This window comes from Balearica regulorum, chromosome 2 (genome assembly GCF_011004875.1).
Source record: "Balearica regulorum gibbericeps isolate bBalReg1 chromosome 2, bBalReg1.pri, whole genome shotgun sequence".
Lineage (NCBI taxonomy): Eukaryota > Metazoa > Chordata > Aves > Gruiformes > Gruidae > Balearica > Balearica regulorum.
The window spans coordinates 154,046,198-154,051,172 of NC_046185.1; the positions used below are offsets into that span (position 1 = coordinate 154,046,198).

A 4,975-nucleotide genomic window follows, 5' to 3' on the forward strand; every position below is an offset into this window, starting at 1 on the left:
ATTGTAAGAATAAACTACCTGTTTGTCTGCAATGTCTGAAGGGAGTATCCCTTCTCATTAATTTTCTCCAGTGCTTTGAATTTTGGATGCCTTTAGGATCTCTCATTACAAGAGAACTGCTTGCCATACCTTACCTGTAAGTCTACAGGAAAACTATCACTCTCCTTTTTGCCAGAATAGTAGGGAGTGTCTCCTTACTTTAATTACAACGAACAAGATAGGGCCAATCTCATGAATAATTGGAATGTTGATTTATTTATGCACTCAATTATATATACTTCTAATAATGGCAAATTCAAAGCGAAGTAACAATATCTACATAGAAGCTAGATTATACTGAATGAGTCCATCGTATATTTAGGTAATGCTCCCGACGTCCTCTTGATATGAATTAGCACGGTACTGACGTTGATAGATATGAATTGATATGCAGTGACCAGTGCACCAGTGGTGTAGTGGTATCATGCAAGATTCCCATTCTTGCGACCCGGGTTCGATTCCCGGCTGGTGCAGGACTAACTCTCTGCAGCTGCTTCTAAATAATCCAATCATGCAGAGCTGCCCCAAATAATCTGGGGTTCAAGTGCCTTTATTTTCCCCTCTACTCTTGGAGTACTGCGTCCAGCTCTGGGGTCCCTAATACAAGAGAGACAGGGCTGGAGCACCTTTCCTATGAGGACAGGCTGAGAGAGTTGGGGTTGTTCAGCCTGGAGAAAAGAAGGCTCTGGGAATATCTTATTGCAGCCTTCCAGTACCTGAAGGGGCCTACAGGAAAGATGGGGAAGGACTCTTTATCAGGGAGTGTAGTGACAGAACAAAGGGTAATGGCTTTAAGATGGAGAGTAGATTTAGATTAGATATAAGGAAGAAATTCTTTACTGTGATGGTGGTGAGGTACTGGAACAGGTTGCCCAGAGAGGTTGTGGATGCCCCATCCCTGGAAGTGTTCAAGGCCAGGTTGGATGGGGCTTTGGGCAACGTGGTCTAGTGGAGGGTGTCCCTGCCCATGGCAGGGGGGTTGGGACTAGATGATCTCTAAGGTCCCTTCCAACCCAAACCATCCTATGATTCTATGACTATATATGACCTTCCAATCCCATCCATTATATATCATGTATGCAATTTTATATTTCATAAAACTTAACAAGTTCTTGTCAGTGTATGCTGTTCATGATTTTCTAACTGTAAAATCTGCCTTGGAATGAGATATGCCAGAGTTAATCCATTGCCATCTGCCTTTATTTTGCTCACCCACTAGATCATATCCCTCACGCATAGTATATTATTTTTTAAATAAGCAAACTCTCATCGACAAGGAAGACCATAATGGCTCTGTAAGAGACAATGTGGTCTGCTGTGTCAGTAGTCCACATTTTATAGCTCCTGAATTACACACTGAAAGAGCTTGTTGCTTCAGGGGCCTGAAGACTGAACACGAGAAGAATGTCTGTTTGCATTTACTGGAAATTTTTTTATTTTCTTAAGAAAAAGGGGAAAAATATTAATAATTTGATCTTTATTATAAACTTAATTCAAAATTCTTCAAGATATACATATAACCTTATTTTTCAATGTAAGTTAGTTTTGTGTTTTGCACAGGCATTGTGATTCTGACTTATTTTGAATCTTGCATAATAACACTGTGTAAAACTGCAAAATCAATTCAAAACATACCACAGTGTATTGATAGTGTTTCACATCTTCACCAGAAAACTCCCAGAGACACATAGTAGAGCCAGACTCTATAGTGATTATTTTATAAGGCAGCTTAAAATAATTAGTGATACTGTTTCATCCTGAATCTATCTGAAACTTATCTGTGTAAGTATTTATAAAATGCTAATAATGGTGCAACCTAAGGTAATCCTTGCTAAATTATGTTTATCCTCATTCGATCCAGCCTTTCTTTCTTTTGCCCGCTCCATTCCTTCTTACTTATAATCAATCTCCAAATACCTCCTGTTGAAAAAAAGGTTACTCATAAAAGTTTCTCCTGAAGTCATAGGAGCTTGAGTGACAGTGGAAGCTACTGCAGTGAACCAGAAATAAAGGAATAACTATGAAAAACATTGTTACAAAATCCCAACGGGTATGGGAATCCACTTTGTTCCCAGGGCTGATTGTCCTTCCCCTTCATCTGGTCATTTGGGAGCATGCATGCTGGGGAAGTTGCTCCCATGTGATTTTCAGAGATGACTGAAAGTGTCTGGGTGGTTTACTCTCCATGAGGATGGCTTTCCCCAACCTGAGAGGAGGGAAAAGGTCAGCTTCCTGCCCAGTATTAAATGAATATTGAAATCTTTTCAGCAAAACTCAAAGTTTCCAATAGGAGAACGATATTTCTCCTGTTGTGCCTGATCAATATTTACCTCACCTCTTTGAGTGACAGGAGGAGAGATCAGCTTATAGAAAACATTTTGGAAAAAAACCCCCATGAAGCAGCATAAGAGGATTCTGAAACATTCTGAAATTTCCAAACAGACATACATTAAATCTATTTCTTCTGCTCAAAAATTATTTTCCCAGCCAAAAATGCAGTATTTTTATGCCTTCAAATTTTTAAGAAAAGGTGAAAATATATTGCAGAAATTAAATATTTTTTGAAAAGGAGTAAGTCAGCTTAAAATCAATTTTTGATATAATAGTATTTAGTTGGAAATTTTTTAAAGACAGACACTTATTATTGATACTTTTGTGGGAAGTACCTTAGAATAAAGAGATATTTATAGATAGGAAGGAAGAGAGAGATGTCTTGGGTTTAACTTTACCGATTAAGCAGTGGCTGGTGTTTAGTGTGGTTCAGTGGTGCTGTAGCCTCCTGATGTTGTGGTTCTCGCTAATCAGAGAACCTGAACTCAGAATGAGATTGTATCTGTCTCTGTATTTGGGTTTTGATATTAATGGATTTCATGCTACTGAAATAAAAGTTATCTCCATAAGCTGTGAGTATCTGAGTTTTGTATTGCTTACTGCAGTAGAGTCCATTACAGTTCATAGTAGCAAATGTTAGTATATGAAAATGAAATATTTTCTCTTTATTTTCTCCTTGGGCAATTGGCACATTCTGTACGTGCCTGAGCCACTTAGAGAATAAGTTCTGTGGAAATGGAACTTATTAACATCTGGACAAATGTGACAGTGTTGATTTGTAAGGTACAGCAACAAAATCAGCTTCATCAATCTATATTAAGCAGCAATTTTTTTTAATTTATTTTTGTTCTATGAAACTTGATGTTTCTTGGGAGTTGCTGGTAGGACACATCCTGGTGCTTTTTCTGAAAATGTATGTTGCATTGTAGCCCTAATCCAGTAAAAAATAAAAATTCTGCAGATACCATTTTCTGTGAAGCTGACCAGGGTAGTTATTTGTTAAATTTTTAGCCCAAGTTGTATTTGGACAAGGTATTCACAAAGACAAGTCATAACATTTTGAATGTCCCTACAAAACAAAATTGTTCAGCCTTTCTTTTTGTTCTAACTTGTCACAGAATGAAGTAGTAGAACAGAAAGTAGTAGAAACAAAAGCTTTAGTAAACTTTTAAAGACCAGAAATCAATTTTCAATATGATTTGCTGTAACTATTATTCATTTTAATTTCACATCTTTTTCAATTTATTCTCTAGATACAATCCTTACCAATACATTGGCTTAAATAGCTGATATTGTAGACAGATGTTAGCTCAAATCTGCTTGGATTAGTTTTCTTGCAGAAATTTACAGATATGGACACATTATACGGACATCTAAATTTCAGAAACTAATTTATTACAGATACACTTTAAGCTTTTCAGTCTGTGCGTTTGAAAATGTTTCTGCTATCTGTCATATCAATTTGCCACTTGAGAACAGAAAGGGGGAAATGAAGAGTTACTGTCACAATCAGCTACTAGAAGACATGATTTCATTTTAATATTAGAAGGTTACAATCACGAATGCTGCTGATTTTTTTTTTTTTAACTCAGAGGAAATAAGGGAAAGGTGTTATGAGTTCTGAGCATCTGGTTTCTGTTTCTAACTTTCCTATATTTCTAAAAGTCATTATGTACCAGTTTATAGGGCCAAGGAAGAACAAATGATAGTACAGAGTAGCCAAAATGAATCATTATGTTCCCCTTCTAGCTCCCATTGTTTTTGGAACTACTGTAGGGTCCAATTACAATTTTACTTGAATACTTCTGGCTTTTCTTGTTCTCTGTTCAGGAAACGGATGAATAGGGACACTGTTGGTCGTATTGTGGTAGGGAGGTAGCAATTCATCCTGGACAAGGCTGCAGTGACTTTGCAAATCCTTCCCCCCTACCCCCCCCACTTCCAAAAAGACCCACCACCTTTCAAAGAAACAAGGATTTTAACAGAAGAAAATGGTGGGGAGATGATGTTTTCCACTTTCCTTTTTGATTCTATAAATGTCTCTCCTAATTAATGTATTTCTGTTTTCTGCATCAGAACTGATATGTTTACATTCAAGCAGCTACTAAGAAAAACGAAACTTGAATGCACTTCAGATCTTACACTGAAATGCTGGAAAATGTATGTATTTTTTTCATGATTCTTTTTAAATTTTATTTGAAAGTTACTTGCCTTTTAAAAAATCTCATCTCATTAATTTTTGAAGCACCCACTTTGGTTGCAATTGGGAGGGCATGAGAAAGTAATTAGGCCTAAAGTCTGTACTTTCGGGTCTGTTCCATCTGAAATGCACACACTATGATTCAGTGTATGCAGGGTTTTAGACTTCCCTACTTGAATGAATAAAGATGAAGGACAAAGTAACATAAAGGCAGAAATCCAAAATGTAGATTCTTAAAACTGACACTCAACTGCTCAACTGTCACTCATACCTGGAAGCCAGATTTCAGTGGACATATCCAGAACGGCCCCTGCCCTGGCAGTGCTGTGCATCTGAGCGCTCACAGGCATTCAGGTATTCACCTCCTCTGAGAGCTTTCGCCAGAACCTTCTCTCAAAACAGCTT

At 37.4% G+C, this 4,975-nt stretch overlaps 1 non-coding gene across 1 annotated transcript; it reads left to right on the top strand.

Annotated features, from left to right (window-relative positions):
* The first annotated feature begins 441 nt into the window (after nucleotides 1-441).
* Nucleotides 442-512, top strand: TRNAG-CCC (transfer RNA glycine (anticodon CCC)). Its single transcript has one exon. It is a non-coding gene; the product is annotated as a tRNA-Gly (tRNA).
* The last annotated feature ends 4,463 nt before the right edge of the window (nucleotides 513-4,975 follow it).